Here is a 17,338-nt window from a genome sequence, read left to right on the forward strand (position 1 = left end):
GGGCCCCGGACAAAGGCCGCGGGGCTGCCCCCGGGCGAGGACGCGGCCGGGCCGGGCTGCTCGGAGCCCCCCGAGCGGGCAGCGGGGGGGGATAAAGCCGGGCCTGGGCTGCCGGGGTGGGACCCGGGGGGCAGCGGCCGCCCTCGGGTCTCCCAGCAGGGCTCCGGGCAACCCCCGCGGCTCCTTCCCGGGACCCCGCGGGCAGCAGGATGGGGGCAGTGCCCAGCCCCACTGTGCCCCCAAACGCCGCCTGAACAGGACCCGCTGGCAGCTCCGAAGCATGGGCACGCAGACCCTAGCCTGCGCCCTCCTCAGCTCTCCGTGGCTGGGGGCACGGCAGGCCCCAAGTCACCCAGCAGATCCCTCGGTCCTGTGAATGATCAGGCTCGTGCCAAGCCTCTCGCTGCTGGCTCACGGGTTCATCTGTGTGCTGGTGGCTTCCAGAGCAGGTCTGTGTGCTTCCGGCTCAGCTCTTGGGCAACCTGGCATGGGTGGCTAGAGGAGCTCAGCGAGGAGCAAGTGAAATACCGGTTGTCACGTGCAAGTCTACAGCGAGGTGAGCTGGAGCCTCTCTGCTGCCTGCACAGTGCATCGCCCCGAGACAGGGCACGTGCTGGCATCCGTAGCACATCGGAGCACAGCACTGTGCAAAACCTCTGCTGGTTGGTGCTGTGAGCCCGTCTCAGGACAGAGGGGTATCACAGGGTCCCAGGCTATGGGCTTCTAGCAAGGGCCACGATGCTGCCAAATATTCTCCTTGCACATCTCCAGCTCTTCTCCCATCCAGCATGTGCCTTCCCCGTACCTTCTATTACTGCCCAACACGAGGCACCAAATGGCTCTCAGATCAGCACCAGCCTCAGCTGACCTTTCTTCCCTTTCTTCCACGATCACTTCATGTGCCAACACCTCATCTCCCTCCTGGACAGGAGCCAGGACACCTTGCTTTAACAACACCTTGTAGTAGCATCTTTCATAACCTGGGCTCATCCCCAAGCCCCTGGTGCAACCGTGAGTTAAATACATCCCCTCTGTTTGTTAGCTCTCCAAACCCCCGTTCACCCACTCTATTTCCCACGCTAGGTTGGTGACACCACCCATCTCCTGGCCCCGTACCTGGGCACAGCAACACGCTCACAAAAAGAGGCTTGGTAGCCACCCCTGGGGACTGAGCTGCGCGGTCGTGGCCGCAGAGCAGCCCCGGCTCCCACCAGCCCAGGCTGAGCAGCTTCCGCAACAACCCACTCATTCCACAGGGCTGAAATCACCGCGCTGGGTGGAGGTGCCTCAAGAGGCAGCTGGGCTGCTGCGGAAGAGAAACAGAAACAACATCCCGAGGTGGCACCACGGCTGGCAGCAGCGGTGCTGAGGCAGCATCTCAGCCATCTCCCCTTGTACGTCCCCAAAAAAATGGGCTATACCTGGGCCACCAGAGAGCCACTGCCGCTGCCTGCCGTGCTGCCCAAACCCACCGCTGCTGCGCTGCCTCCTGGCACCTGCTCTGATTTGGATGGCAAATGCTCCAAATGGGGAGCTGATGTTTTGCAAGTCACCTAGCACAGCTTTCAAGCTCCATTGATCGCCCAACTTAGGCAGAGAAGTAATGCTAATTAAACACAAGAAAGGGAAAAAAAAAAAAAAAAAAAAAAAGAAGAAAAACAAGAGATCAGTGTTAGGCATGCTAAGAAACAGGAGATCAGTGTTGGGCATGCAAAAGGACAACACCCCTTTGTTTACCACCAGTGCATTGTTTTTTTTTATTTTAAATGTTTATTATCTACAAGACAGCTGAAGTAAAGCAGTCTGAGAGACACGGCATTAAAACACTTCATCATATATATTTGTTGCATTATGCTTCTGCCTTTAGTCTCTTCCCCACTGAAATAATATTGGAGAAGGGAGAACGGGATCCATGCGAGTTAACATCTGTGAACACAAGAGGAAAAAGCATGAGTCTTCAGGAGGGTTTGGATGGAGGCTGTGGTTGGACTTGCATCACTAGTAAAGATGGTACGCTGTACCACGTAACTTATCCCAAGGCCCTTTCCAAAACACACGTGTAATACTTCGTATTTCCACCTTAGGACCCCAGAGCCCTTTGGTAGCATCAGTGCATTTCTCCCTCTAACACGCAAGACAGCAAGTCCTGAAAAAATCTGTTGATCAGTGACAGTAGGAAGCTTTCCTCCCAGAGAAGTAAATATATAAAACATTCCAGACCTTATGATTGGAAAGATGATCTCCAAATATAAAATAATGCAGCATTGTGCTCCTGGGGCTGCAGACAGACAGCTGTAGTGCCTCTGTGGCTGCTGCTGAGAGGTTGCCAAACACCAGCGAGATTAACAAAACTGCTCAGTTTTCTTGCTGCTATTCAGTGTCTCGTGTGTGGTAGAGTGACACTATCAAAATCATGTCCACTTCCTGCTGAGGACGATGATTGGCAAAGCTCTGCCCAGCACCAGCAGCAGACACTGGAGTTATTCATGGAGAGAGGGAGGCTCCAAAACGTGGAGGTTAGGGGAGGGGCAGGGCAGCGGCGGCCTCTTTTACTCCATCACACACGGCTTGAGGAGAGATCAAGTCCTGGAGACCTGTTTCTGTCCAGGAGCCAGGAGCTTTTGGCAGTCAGGTACTTTGAGAAGTTTTGTTTTTCATTTCGTTTGGACAGTTAATAAACAAACTTGAATTGGAATCCAAACCATTTTTGTAATATTTGTGTTACGATGCTGAACAAGCAAACCTGGAAGACATTAACCACAGCCCCGCCGGCGGCCTGGGGGCAATGCCAGTCTGGCAGCGCCTTCTGGTTGTGCTCCTGTGCTGCGAATGATGCTGCGAAGTGATGCTGGCCCTCTGGAAAGGCTGATGGCAAAACTGCCCCATGCACGGGCAGCCACCGCGTCTGCCTCCAAGGGAAGCGGCTTGGGGCAAGAGTCAGGCACCTTCATGGAGAACAACTTCATGGAGAACGTGGAGCAGAATAAAGGGGAGTGTGAGCAGCAAATAAAGGCAACAGGGATAACTGGAAGAAAGGAGTGAGGGAGAAGAGGAGCAGAGAGGGGGAGACGACCCCAGTTACCACGGAACAGCAAGAAGGACCGGAACTTCAGACACCTGAACTTCATCTGCACAGAAGGGAAAATAAAAGTAAGACATGATTTGGCTCTCTCAGAGAGAGAAGAAGAAAGAAAACGAGAGAGCTTGTAGCACAGTGAATAGGGATGCAGCATAAAACAGCAAAAGAGGAGAGGTCTCTGAAGGACAGCAGGAGACCGCAGGCTTCCACTTGCTGTCCTGGAAACGATGGGCACAGGAAAAATCAGAGCCCTTCCTGCTGCTTCCCTCTCCACAAGCCCCAGCAACTCCTCCGTGGCGACTGCTCTACACGACCCTGTCTGCAGCGAGGCAGCGAGCGAGGGAGGAAGCTCCGGCTGTTCGGCCACCAACCGCGGAGCTGCCCCGCTGACCAGGCGCGGGTGCCAGCTCTGTGCTGCACGGAGGGCTCCCCTCCCCAGAGGTGGGCTGCAGACATCTCCACTTCCCATCAATCTTCTCCCAATGTGGCACTCCAAAAGTTACAGGGAAAGTGAGAGAAAACAACGGCAAGTTTGTAAAATGGGGCTTTTCTCCTCAAACGTGCCCTGAGCATCACCATCCCTCCCTCCCATCTCTCAGTTTCCAGTTGTCGCTGACTTTCATCGGTCTCTGCTTTATGCCACGTCCTTGCTCCTACCTAACCCCTGCCCGGCCCTTCCTCCAGCAACCCGAGCAAAGTCGATGTTCCCAGAGCACCAGCCCGCTCCTACCAGGCTCTTCCCCACCCAGGAGCAGAGCTCTGCCTCTGCCCTTCCCTCCCTCGTCAGGAATTTCAGAGCTTCCCATGGGGTGGTGACAGGGAGGGACCCACCTCTGGGCTCAGAGATGAGGATGCATGCCAAAGAAATCCACCAGCTCTGTTGGACTGTTATGAAGAGCTGCTGATCGGTTCCTTGTGCTCGCTGGGGAAAGGACGATCAGCTCACAGCACAGGAGACAAAGGCCTCAGGTATTCTGACAAACCTACAACTATAGGGGTGGCTGAAGATGGAAGAGGTCAACCGGGAAGGCTGAAGAATCCCCATCCATGGACATTTTGAAGGACAAATCAAGCAAACATCAGTTTGGTGATGAGGTTACATTTTGCTATGTATGTATTTTATTATTTTGTTATAATAATTTGCTTACTGTGGAGAGGTGACATCTTGGCATTGCTTTTAATCCTCGGTTTCAGAGGAAGAACAAGGAGAAGTTCAAAGGATGTGGTCTACAGGCACGTGTCGGGCAAGGCACAGGACAGCATGGGGCCGGGCTGCATCAAACACCGCCGGGGCTGCAGGGAAGGTCTGGGATCAGGCTGGATAAAACGGCATTAACAGAAAAAGGTCTGGGTCAGCTTTAAGAGCACCAGCCAGTGCAAGGGCTGCCAGGTATCTTAGACAAAACGGGCTTCTGCACTAACAGAAAGAAAGTGCTGAAGTCCTGTACTAAAGCTAAATCCCGTGTCCCAGTGAAAAACCACCCCGGAGAGCTTTTCCAGTGCCTCCCCAGCAGCAGCGCTGGCACCCTGCAGCCCGGCCTGCAAAGCAGCTCCTCGGGCAGGGCCCAGCACGATCAGTCCGTCTGCATCCTCCGCAGCTCTTCCACGTGTGAATTATTTATCCGGGGCTGAAGTCAGCACCATGGCAAGGACCTCTAAGATCTGCCTTAAAGACAGCAGAGTCCAAGGGAACAGGGGAGCACTGAGGGGCAGGACGGCCCGATCCTCCGCCGAGCTGCTCGCAGGAGGCAGAAAACCTGGCTGCTGGCACTGCCCCAGAGCAGCACCAGAAGAAAAAGGCATTTACAGGAGCAAGCAGAGAACTTCTGGCTCACCACACGAGCAGGAGCTGAGCAAGCAGAAGCTGTTTCTCCATCCCCGCTCTTTCAGGACATAATCAATTTCCTGCTTCTGCTCTAACACTCGCACTGGCTTTTAACTCTCCCATTTCTTCAAGACTTATTTTCTAATCTAAGCTGACGGGACCTTTGCTCCACAAATCCCAACAGCACTTCCCAGAAGACATCTTTATAGCATTCTGGTACTATGGTGGCGTAAAGCAACTGGAACTATGCTGTTAAAACTTAACGGCGCAAAATTTAGAAGGTTTACAGGTTATTTGGGGAACAAACAGAAAAGAGCTTCTTTAAAATCCCAGGTATGTGCTGGAGCTCCCGAGGCAGGAAAGGTTCAGACCAAGGCAAGTGTACGGGACAGAAATACACACAGTAAATCTCCTTAAGCAGCTCAGCCTGTCCTGGTTCCTCAAGGTTTTGCCAAGGTATTTTGTTTGCACTTGCCACATGACTCGCATCAGGCATCGCAGCCTAATCAAGACGGACACCAGTGTCTTCCCGGGCAAAGCTCCCATCTTCAGACTGCAGGAGCAGCTTAGCTGCTTTGTGCGCGTAATTCCTGCCCGAGCCGCCTTCCTGCTGAACCGGGCAGGGAGGCACAAGGGAGACGACGAGGGTCCGGGTGCACTTGTCCTCTCTGGTCATCCTCCTACTTGCCATAGAAGAACGTTCAACGAGCACCTCACCGAGCGAGGCACAAGCTCACCCAGCGGGTGCTGTACGGAGGGGAGCTGCTGTCTTTCCGTAGCAGCGCACCCAGAACAGATGCTCCGGGGCCAGGAGCGGTATCCTCGGGTTTTATCTGCCCCCCAGGGCACACCGTCTTCACTCAGGCTTATGAGCTGCTGATCCTTTCAGGCAAGGGAACGTGAAGCGAGGGGACTGTTGCTAGAGATTCCAGTCACAGCAACCTACACCAGCTTTTAAGTATGTTTAGAGCCGAAAGAGGCTCAAAATCTGCCCCTTGGTCTCGGGACACAGCGATTCCCCCTGCCCGCAGACCAGCGAGCTGACCTCTAACCGAAGACAAGCCCCGGTTCCGCACCGCTCGTAACCTAGTGGGAAATATGTTGCTCCTGCCGCTACTTGTCTGTTCTTGCCCTTGTATCTTCTGCTCAATTTTCACAGCCTTTAAGCATTTATCTTTTCACGCCTTTGCCTGCTCTGGATTTCCCTCAAGGCTGATTTTGCTACATTCGGGTCCTTATGCCATTTTCTTTTTTTTTGCTGCAGACAGCCCTCTGCCACCCACCTCACAGCCCGGCCATCCGCGAGCTGCAGCAACCCGAGGCACCGACCCCTTTTCCACCCGGAGCAGGTTCCACCACTGCACCCCTCAGAGCTCCCAGCCGGCGGGTGGCCGACCCCACGGCCGCTCGGGACCAGCTCCCTCCAAAGCAGCTGCCCAGGGCGTTCCTCAGCACAAAGCCGGGACGTGGGCAACGCGGAGACACTGCCACAAGCGGGGGGATGAGGGGAGCAGTGGGAAACCTCTCCCGCGGTGGAGGTGCGCAGTGGGTATCGGAACCATTCCTTTACCAGAAATAGGAACGAAACCGTGACCTCTGCCGTTCCAAGTCTGTCAGGCACACGTATCAAAATGGGGAACACCAGTATCAAATCCTACGGCCCCTAGAAAAAAAAGTATAAATCTAATTCCATGTTTTAAGTTTAAGATTTTAGTTCCATCTACCTGCCACGTCGCAGGCTGATCAGCCAACATCCTGCTCTCACGTTTGACCGAACGACTGGGGCAGCTCTGGGGACTCCAGGGGAATCTCACGAGGGGAATCTCACGAGGGGAATCTCACGAGTTCACTGGAAATGGTAGGCTCATAGTCAGGCTTATGAAATCCTGACTCTCCGGACTTGTAATCTGATTACACGGGTGGGTTTGGAAGCCCTGTTCAGTGTGCCCTGTCCTGCTCCAGCACTTCCCCTCTGGAGATCACCAAGTTTGCTGCTTCAGACACCCTGGGGATCTGGAAGCTGCCCGCTTGTGATGGATGGAAACAGTGAGGCAATAAAGGCTCAGTTTTTCTAAAGTCCTCGTCATTTTTGAGCATTTGAGTCAAAAAGCCGGAGATGCAGTAAACATTCTTGGCAAGTGGGACTAGGCTGCGAGCGGGACGTTCAGATAACCCTTACCTTCTGCGTCCTTACCCGCAGCTGCACCCTGTCCTCTGCTCTGCGGCACTCAGCTAGACACCAGGAAAGCTCGTCCAAATATTTTCCTATTGTCGCATTCCTGGTACAACTTACAAAACGCACTTGAAACAAAACACATTTTGGAGGGTGAATCTAAAAAAAGCCTCTCTGGTGTTTGAAGAAAGCTGGGGACAGAAGAGACATTTGCTGGGAAAGCAGCTCCAGAGCCAAGCAAATTTTTGAAGTGGGAAAGCTCCTCTTACACACTCCTGCTAGTCAGACAGAATGTGCTCAAGTTTGTTGGTCATTCTGGAGCCCTGCAAGCAATGTAATGTCTGGTAAATTCATTCCCAGATGCTGGGGGAACGAGGGGTTGTGGGAGGAGAATCAAGATGGGGAGAGATTTACTGCAGAACAGAGAAAAGGCAAATCGATGGAAGTTTGTTCAGCCTAACCTCCCTTTTTTAAGCGAGGCTGCAATAGGAGAAATTTGGGGATTTTTTGCTTGTGTTGCTTTAAGGGCAGGAATGCTGGAAACAGAGGTATTTGATACCTTTGCTGCTAATTACAGTGCAAGCTCCCAGTGTCCTGACAATGCCCTTGTCCCTGACCTGGAGGGGCCTCACTGTCTCAGGGTCAGCTGTAATTTAGTTTTAGGTCAGCCCAGGGACTCTCCTGCCAAACTAACTGCACTTTGTTTTGAAGTTGAAACCATTTACTAGCAAGGAAGGGTCTGAGACCATCAAACTCATTTCACTAACGAGAAACAGCAACCCAGCAGAGCCCCCGAGACGAGGGTCAGCGCCGAGCACAAGGAGAGCTCAGCTGCATCGCTGGGGAAGGGGCTGTTCCGCCCGCAGAGCCACACGAGCCTGAGCTGAGCTCTTCCGTTCCCTTCAATTAAGCGTGTTTATTACAAAACCATCGAGGGACCAACTAGGCTGCGCCAGTCCCCGAGCAGGCACCGCGGCGTTGTCAGCCCCCCACCTCCGAGAGTTTACGACACAGTTGCTGCACGTAGCGGGAGGATCGAGGAAGAAAACTGCTCTCGGTACAGCTCGGGAGGTGCTGGTGCTGCTCCTACCTCTTCTCACAGATTACCTAGGCAATTTGGGGCAAGAAATTCCATTTCTCTGCTTGAAAACTGGGATTTTTCGTCCCTACCTCATGATCTGCTTCAAGCTTTTCAGAGAGAACATGCTGCAGAAAATAACCTGAAGATACTTTTTGACTTCCTCTGAATAATCAGCTCTAACTCCCAGGGAAAGAAGTTCTTTTTTCAAATCAACAGATTTGGATCTGATCTTCTTCCCCCTCACCATATTCCCGGACAGGGATCATGCTGTCAGAACACCGCAGAACGCTGCCTGAAAGTGACTTTGTCGCTTCAGGAGCTGTTCTGTACAGTCTGTGGGTGAGTCTGAGAGCCCAGTGCCCCTCACCTGTTTCAGTCCCCCCTCTTTCGCGTTTATGCGGACATAGGACGGGGTTTGCCCAAGAAAACCCTCCCAGAGCACAAACCCGTGCACATCGCTAGGACAAGAGAGGCTGCATGACAAAAGTGCCAAGTTACTAAAAAGTAATTTATTTATTTTTTAATAATACATGAATGCTCAGCATCCACATCATGAAAACATGAAGGAGACACAAGCACAGAACAGAACGCCCTTTGGGAACACCACAGCATCTCCAGTTCTAGATGCTGGCTGTAGCTGGGGTCGGTGCCGAGACGTGAGGCCGCAGCCACAAAGAACAGGACTGCTGGGGGGCGTTCGGACAGCGATGCTCAAGCCTTTCTTTGATAAAGCTGACTACAAGCCTGCAACACACCCTGATGTGTTAGCGCTTGTTCACTGCCATGCTCGACAGCCGCAGAGCGTTGTAGCAGAAAGAATTACCAGTCCTACAGACTTGGAGATGAGCTCAAAAGGCAGTGCCCCAGTCGTTAACCACCACAGGTCCCTAACTACACATAAACCCCAGCTCTGCTCTCACCATTGGTTCCTCTGTAAATAGCAACACAGCTTCCGAGGGCTCGTCTAAATTGCCAGAGCTCTTTGTGGGACAGGTCCCAGCTCCCCAAGAGACCTCTTCTTCGTGACTCCCTGACAAAGCCACGATTTTCAGGAGCGATGCAACTGCCACGTACCAGAACAGGGCTCTGGAGCAGAGCAGATAGCTTTCTTGGCAGCTGGCCCACCGTGCTGGAGCTCGCTCTCAGGAGAGATTAGAGGGAGTAAAAACCTCATTGCCTTCAGAGCGAAGCACTCAACCTGCTTCTACCAGAGATTTCTTGCGAGAGGAAAAAAAAAATCCAAGCGTCTCTACAAATAGTAGACTGCAGGAACAGAGAAAAGAGATAGCCCAGTTACTGTCGTCTGTGCGCCTTCGTGAGCAGCTCGGGGAACCGTCAGCAGCACAGGACAGGCAGAGGCTCCGAGCGGTGTTTTACACTGGAAACATCACTAACAGCAGGACAGAGGAATGTCTCCCTCCATGAAATCACCCAAAACCCAGGCCTGTGATTGCAAAGTTTAAGTGGTTTTGTTTTTCTTAAACTGATGAATAGCAAGAAATAAGTTTTATTTCTCAGGCAACCTCGTTCAAGCCTCCCCCCACCTTTTTTTTTTTTTTCATTATTATTATTATTTTAAGGCATGGTGGAAGATGGAGACTACACTCAGGTTCCCAGGTAGCGCAATTCATAGAGCGAGGCTGCTGGAAGTGGAAGCAGAAACTCCTCAGCCTTGCTCAGCCTCTGTGAGCTTTCAGAGTGCCCTATCGCTTCGGGGGTCACCCCGTCACACCCCCAGAACCCCTACAGCAGAGGAGGCAGGCGAGCGTTTCCACCCGTGCCGAGAAGGCTGAGCCCTGCCTACAGATGAGGCAGTTTCCGTCCCCACGCAGAGGACTGAGCACACACGAGCTGTTCCCCAAGGGCACAGAGGAGTCCCAGGGCTGGAGCTCCTGTGCACCAGGGCACACCTCCGGCTCACCCAGCGGGATCCCGGGGATGGGGCCGCAATCGCCACGTCCCACCCCGCTGGCCACGGGGAGGTCATCTCCTGCCCTCTGCTCCTCCGCCACCACGGCCGGGCTTTGCGAGGTGGAGCAGGGAGCTCCCGCCTGGGAACTGGGGAGCAGCAAGGAGGGAGAGGATGCTGGAGTGGAAGTGATTTGAATTAGAACAAACTGGCTGCTGAATAGAAGCTTTTATTCCAGCATGGAGAAGGCTTTGTTAGTCAAGCACATGTGATGCACAAAAGCCTCCACTTGAATTCATTGAGTTTTAATTGGTTCTCAGGTGGGGGAGGAGATGGGTGTTAGGAATTAGGGATTCCTTAAAGAGGCAATATCATTAAATCTTAACGCCTCTTCCCTCTCACCCCACACCCCCAGCCTTGGCTTAGGAGTCTGGCCTCATTCAATTGTCTTACGTTAGAGAATCAGAAAAACCCAGGGAGAGAAAGGGTGGGAGGGGGAGTCACTAATAAAGCCTAACGGGAGATCAATGAACGAGGAGGGTGAGGGGCAGGACAGAGGCTGCAAAAAGAAAGAGGCTGGTTGGGAGAGGAGGGAGGTCACCCACAGGCAGGGAAGGCAGGAGAACCTCAAAGGGACGAGGGAAAGAGAATGATGCCATTCGAGTCAGGGCTTTCTTTTCTTGCCGCATTCCTTCTTTTATTGAACACTTACAACTTCCCTTGGAGATCCTCTATCCTGGCTCTGTCAGCCCATGCTCCAAAATAACACCGCCACTCCCCACGAGGAAGGAAGAAAATCCCGGGCTGGGCACGGGGCTGCGCGCGGGGAAGGACGGCAGCAGGAGAAACCTGTTTGGAAGGACCTCGCGAGAGCGGCCGCTTGTTTTGCCAGACAGCACGTTTCAGACACAAGTTTTGTTACTAGGAGCCTGCTGCAGCCATAGCTCAATCAAAGTCCTTGTGAGTGAAAGAAAAAGGGAGTAATCGGGAGCTGAAGAGATTTCACAGGCAACGTTGCAGGAGGCACGGCTGCCTGCTTCATGAAAGAGACCCCGGGTACCTGCGAGCCAGCCGGCTGCCACGGGCTGGTGGGGGACACATCTCAAACGTGTAACGATTTCCATCAGTCCAGTACATCACGGGAGAATTAGTTAACGCCGTTTTACCTATTACATGTGGGATTTATAGATACGAGTGACGTACCAAGAATACTGCCAGCAAACACTAACCCTAACACACCTTCTTTTAGAGTTCCTGACAGAAGAATGCCGCATCTATATTTAAATCGGACAGCTTCTGCAGCAGATGTTCCATACAGGAAGCACTGCCTACCGGCTAATTCTCGATCACAAAATTAAACTGCAGTCTCCAGCTGTAGGCTGAGCCTTGGCACTAATCTCCTCCAAGGCAAGGGCACTGCAACTAATTACTGTACGGACTTAACCAGGAGGTCTCAGACTTCTGCTCGAGGACAGTGCCGGATGCTGAAAGCAGCATTCCCGTGGTGGTGTCTCTTTAGGAGACTCCCTGATCAGAATCACTTTGTGCAGTGTGAATGTGAAGGAAAGGCGAGATTGTCTGCTGACCCAGCTGGGGACGGGGTGCTTCTCACATACACATGGGTTATTCACGCATTTCAGGGCACGGGGAAACAAGATCAGTGAATTCAGCTACTGAACGAGTCAGAGAATCCAATTTTCTAAGCTCCCTTCCTGAAACATGAGCCTAAGTATCGCTTAGAAGTGACACGGAGGCTGAAGTCTCATTTGGTCCTTCACTCCAGCTTAAAGCAGACGTGGTCTCCACCTGGCAAAGGCATTCGTGAGCAGTGGGATGTGACAGTGCCTGGCACCAGCCACACAGAAAGTGCTTAACCACACACGGAGAAGAGCTAACACTACTCTGCCTTGATTTTTAACAGTGCAAAGTCTACACTCTGACTCCACCAAGCTGCCTATTGTCACTGCTTGACCAGGGACAAACCATGAAAGCCCTGCCCTACAGGAACAGCCCAGCAAGGGAGTCTCCCCTGGGATGCTTGCGTAGGAAAGATGATTTTTTTAAAAAAAAAAAAAAGTCACATTAGAGGTAGAATTTTTCTCTAAGCAATGTTTCTTGTGTGCTTCAGTTTGCCTCTTCTCACAGGTGCACCTGCATTCCAGGTAGCATACATGTTACAGACAGATTTATTTCTTTTTTTTTTTCCATTTTATGAGCTTTTGTTAATCCACAGGCATCATTTCAAACAATATCTGACTCGCCTGGAGCGCCCAGCTGCTCTTCATCATCAACAGTAATATGTGCAAGTCCATCTTCTTGTGCACAATCCTGAACACGATCCCTGCCTCCTCAAAGAGCCACATTGCTCCGTGGAAGACTAAGTCATTGGGCTGTGTCCTACAGTCCTGCATCCAGTGCCAGAGACAGAACAGCTCCTGTGATTATCTTCCTAGTTACAAAACCAAGGAGAAGGCTGTCAGGGTAAGGATGGGCAAGGGCACGCCTCCAAGGCTGCTCCCAGTATTTATCCTAGACTTGTTGCACTGGATGCATTTGCCCTCCTCCCAGCAGCTTTCTAGTAACAGCCTTTCCTGTAATTGCTTCCTTCCCTTTCAGACACATTCAGTTTGTCTTTATACTTCATTGCAGGAGTATTGCTTTTCCCAACAACTCCTCGTTTCTAAGCCCCCCATTTTGTAGCTTCCAGACCATCAAATGCCAAATTTTCCTTTGGAGAGATATATGTATACATATTTAAATCTTCCATTATGCTCAGAAGTCTTGCTGCTGTCTTACGGCTCTTTGCAGATGCCTTCGATAGTTGACATCCTCTTACAACATCTATCCTAGCAGGTACCACTGCCGCAGCCTCTTGGTATGCGACAGCAGGCACTTCTGAGCTGCTCCACTACACAAGCCCCAGATTTGTCTGTCACAAACAGTGTCACTTATCACAGCATCAAATTTGCCGTATGCAGCAGGTCCCTTTAAGGCTGCCATGAATTGAAAATTGTTTTCCTACCTCTTCTCGATTCCTGATGGAACAGGTATCTCAGCAATCAGCAGTGGCTTTGGGGCAAAGTGTGACTGACACATCTGTATCAGCTAATTTTACTCCCAGCTTGTTTTGTTACATTAAACCCCCAGATGCTCGCCACATTTCCTTCTTCCCAAGCAGGAAGGATAGCAAAACCCTCCTTTCAGCCCCAGAAGATGCTCAGCTATGGCTGCTCCGCCAATGAGACTGGCTTCACCTCACAGGCGATCCTGGAAGCAGAAGATTGCCTCTTTATTTGCACCCAAATGAAGGCCACCCTGGGCAAAACTCAGCCTTACCAAGACATCCCAGCCAGCTCCAACAGGACCACAAGATGTGCCAAGCCACCGGTCAGGTCCAAGTTTAACTTCCCCTTATCCCTTGTGAAGAGGCAGAGGTACGTGGCTGCTGACAGTTTCAAGTTACAAGACCACCTCCAGCACCAGTCTTTACAGGGCTGGTCAGAACGCTGGTACAGGAACGTGCTCTGCCTCCCCTGGCAATCCCCTATTCCTGCTCCAGCACAACCAAGCCTTGCAAGGGCTTTGTTCTGCAGATGGCCACCCCAGCACCTTGGGCATAGCGCAAGGGTTTGCTGCAACTTGCCTGCAGGGATACAGATTGCAACTTCCTGAGCTTCTTCAGTTGTGGCTGCTGCCTCCAGCAGGCTCCAAACCCGGGCTGCTGCCCCAGCCCACCCAAGGCTGTAGCTGCTGCAGGACAGGACATCGGCACGCACAATTGCTCTGGGCCCAAAGGCCACGTCCAAGTGAGCCCAGGAGGAGGACAGGGAGAGCTGCGCTGGGGCAGGGCGCTACATCTTACCGCGACAGAATGAGGCTAGGATGACTAATGAGGGAAACCAGCGCTGCTGCAGCTTTCCAGTCCAGTGCCCTCACAGGTTTCTGTGCAGGATGGTAACACTGTGCATTTATCGGTGTCACATCACACACTGATTGTTCCTTAAACCACATCTCTGTGGCCCCACCAGCCCGTGCACCGTGCTCGGGTAGATCTTTAGAAAGGCGCACCACGAACACTGACAAACAGGTTACCACTGTGAACTTCTGGGGGGTGCTTTGCTACTTCAGGACGTCTGCCCCTTGTACCTAAACATGCTCTTGCTCTCAATGATATCGCTGCTCTGTCCCCCGTGTTTTGACAGGTAAGGAGACGAGGGGCACTGTGGCTTTAAGAAGGTCACTTCCACTGTCCTGCCGGTGTAATTAGCCTGCTAAAGAAAGGGCAGAGGCTGGAAATTGGATTGAGCAAACCAGGCTTTAGCCTCGGGATGAAGGCAGAGCCCCAGGATTGTTATGTTAATCACCTGAGCTCAGCACTCCCTGCCCTTCAAACCAGCACAAGCCCAGGACCCCTCTGCAGAGCCAACCCGACCTGGCTCCAGCTGCCCTACCACACCTCCTCCACTGCTGGCCTTGGGGACACTGGGGACAGCCCTGCGGGCAGACCGGGGCCACCCAGCACCACCAGGGGTGCCCCTGCCCTGCCAGCAGCCCATGGTCACACCGCACCACAACTCGACAGGGGTCATGGGCGATGAGCTGAGGGGCCAGGGCTGCTCCACGCCAGCTGAGGATCCAGCCCCGGCCGTGCTGAGTCAATGAGCACGTCTGGAAGCACAGAGCGCTTCCTGCTATCTCACCCATGGAGAAATAGCGTTAAGAACAGGAGGCCCGATTTGTACCCAGCATAACAACCGTAGGCAGCAGAGCCGTGTGAGATGCAGCTCGGGCTCAGTGCAGGGCACAAGCTCAAGCTGTCGTGCCCGAGTCCAGCTCCTTCAGTGCCAGGGCTCACCCAAGACAACCCCGGGGTAAGTCCTGGGGTACAGCCCTGCACCAGAGCTGTCACCTGCACCGTGCTGCCCCTGGCACCAGCGTCACCTCCAGCACGAGCCGGTGCAGCTCTGCTGAAACAAGCAATGCTGTGTGAGCCAGCGGCGGCTTGGCCCAAGGTGCCCGGGTTGCTGAAGGGGTGCGTCTGTGGCGAGCCAGCGGGAGCTGGTGACGAACGCTCCCAGTCACAGCTGGCCGCCTGCCGCCTCCTGTTTTGTCCTCGCCACCTCTCCCTTGGAGAAGAACAAGTTTACCTCACTGTGTTTTGCTAGTTTGTGCCCCCACAGGCGTACCGGCCTGGAAGGATGCCCTTTTGTCCCCTCTGTTCACAAACTTCGGGCTAGCAACCCTCGCTGCTGCCGCCACCACCCACCTCCTTCCCCACCCAGCAGCCCAGGCCGGCCATTGTCCCCTCCTTGCAGGCCCTATTTTTGTAGGGTGAGCTCTCGCCTCTCCCCCTGGCCGGGCCAGCTGGGGCTCCGCGTTGCCTCCCTTGTTCTTCCACGCATTTTTTCACTGCGCCCCTGCGCTGCCTGGGAGGGGGAGGGAAGGAGGAGGATGGGAGGGCAGCGTCTGGCCCCGCGTCCAGCGCGCCGGATGGCATGGTTTTGGAGAGGCCTGGCTTAGTGAAGTTATTCAAGCCAACGGCAGCCTGGCAACCGGGCGGCCACAATGGGAGCGCAGGAGGAGGAATGTTTCCACATGCCTGATCAATGGGAGCAAGGGAGACAGCAAAGCAAACAGAAGCTGGGAAAGAGACACAAAGAGAAAGCAGCCTTTTCTCTGCTCAGTTCCTTTCATTTGTCACAGCTCTTTGTGAAGCTGATGACAACGGAGGCCCTTTGGAGGCTAGTTTCAGGGAGTTTGGTTTTTCTAATTAAATAAAACGCTGCGTCCTTTTTCTTCACTTGTCACCTTCCAGCTCACCAAAAAATGGACGAGCAGCCCCATCTGTGCTCGAGCCTCCAACTCCGGGCACCTCCGGGGAGCCCCGAACACCTCTCCCTGTCCGAGAAGGCAGAGGGGCAGAACCACCCCATCGCTTACCCCAAAGCATCTCCTGGGCTGTCTGCGGTGCCCTGCCCGAGCTCGGCAGGACCCGGGGGGGATGCAGCGCCGAGCAGCACATGCCACCCGCACCCCCCCGGCTGCTCGTTACGGGAATAAAGAGCCCGGCCGAGGACGGCTCCTCTGGAGGTGGCGTGCTCTCCGCAGCAGCTGCTGACGAGACTATCGGGCAACTTTCTATGGGAACGAGGCAGCGTTCAAAATAGGGTTAGAGGGTAGTTGCCTTGGAAACTTGGACCGTTTCTGCCGAGGGGTTACGATTTTCCCCGCTAGGTCCCAGACGGGATTTACCTGGGAGCTGACTGTGGGACAGAAGCTCCCGCCCGCCGCCTCTCGAGGGCTGCAAAGCGGCTCCCCGGGAGGCGAAGGAGGGGTTTCTGGAGAGAGGCACCAGCTCACTGGTGCTGGGCTGCACAGTGACAAACAGCAGCCAGATCCAGCCCCGTTGCGTAACCAGTGGTGGGAGCCCAAAGTTGTTTCCTCTAATTACTATGCAAGAGTTCACAGCAACAGGCCTCCTCTGTGCAGGAGTTTACAGAAAGGGCCCTCCCTGGCCGTAAGCCACTGCCAAGCAAACCAACAGGAGAGGGAGTTTGGGGGTGAGCTTTCCTGCACTGAGGTCAGACCAGAGATTATTCACTTAAAAATAAGTCTAAAAAAAGTCTACTTAGAGGGATATAATGCTGAAGAACAGGGAAAAAAAAAAAAAAGGTTGAATACACCTGCCTGTTCTGAGCCACCACCAAAATGCAGGCTTCCTCTCCAGCAACATCTCCATCCCCACACAGCCAGGGCTGCAGAAGCCAAGCTCCAGCCCCTGGGCACCACGCGTGCAGGAGGATGAGTGATCCCACCTGCGCATCTGCTACTCAATCTGATTCAAGGAGTGACCAAATTGTCAAAGGGAGACTCAGCAACATGAGTGCTGGGAATGGCAGCGTGAGCTTCAGATGAACCAAAACTTGGTCCTGACCGCTGGTGGAGCACTGGCTCAACACCAGAAAATCCCTGGCCACCATTTCCAAAGGACCAAGGGCACAAATGGCTGAATACAGGCTCCACAGAAGCACAGGCTTGTTCACTGCCAGGCTCTCTGGGCAGATAGCAAGTTCCTCTGCTGATGCCTGTTTCTACTCTTGGATTGCTGAGCGCTGGGATAAATCTCTTGGCTCCGCATTACTCCCGTTTCTCAATCAGCAGAGCTAATACTGGTCCAGATGTTCTGGCAGTCAGGCTGTGAAGTGATCAGGAGCCATACCAGCTCCAAGGCCAGGCCACCTGACCAGCACTGCACACCCAGCATCTCCACC

The 17,338-nt window shown here is 53.4% G+C and overlaps 1 long non-coding RNA gene across 1 annotated transcript in view; it reads right to left on the minus strand.

Annotated features, from left to right (window-relative positions):
- Positions 1–4,173: 4,173 nt before the first annotated feature.
- LOC118174750 overlaps positions 4,174–17,338 on the minus strand; it is a 33,518-nt gene continuing 20,353 nt past the window's right edge. The window contains exon 7 of the long non-coding RNA XR_004754765.1: positions 4,174–4,396. This is a non-coding gene — a long non-coding RNA (uncharacterized LOC118174750). The remainder of the gene's footprint in view (positions 4,397–17,338) is intronic.

This window comes from Oxyura jamaicensis, chromosome 15, assembly GCF_011077185.1.
Source record: "Oxyura jamaicensis isolate SHBP4307 breed ruddy duck chromosome 15, BPBGC_Ojam_1.0, whole genome shotgun sequence".
NCBI classification, from domain to species: Eukaryota; Metazoa; Chordata; class Aves; order Anseriformes; family Anatidae; genus Oxyura; species Oxyura jamaicensis.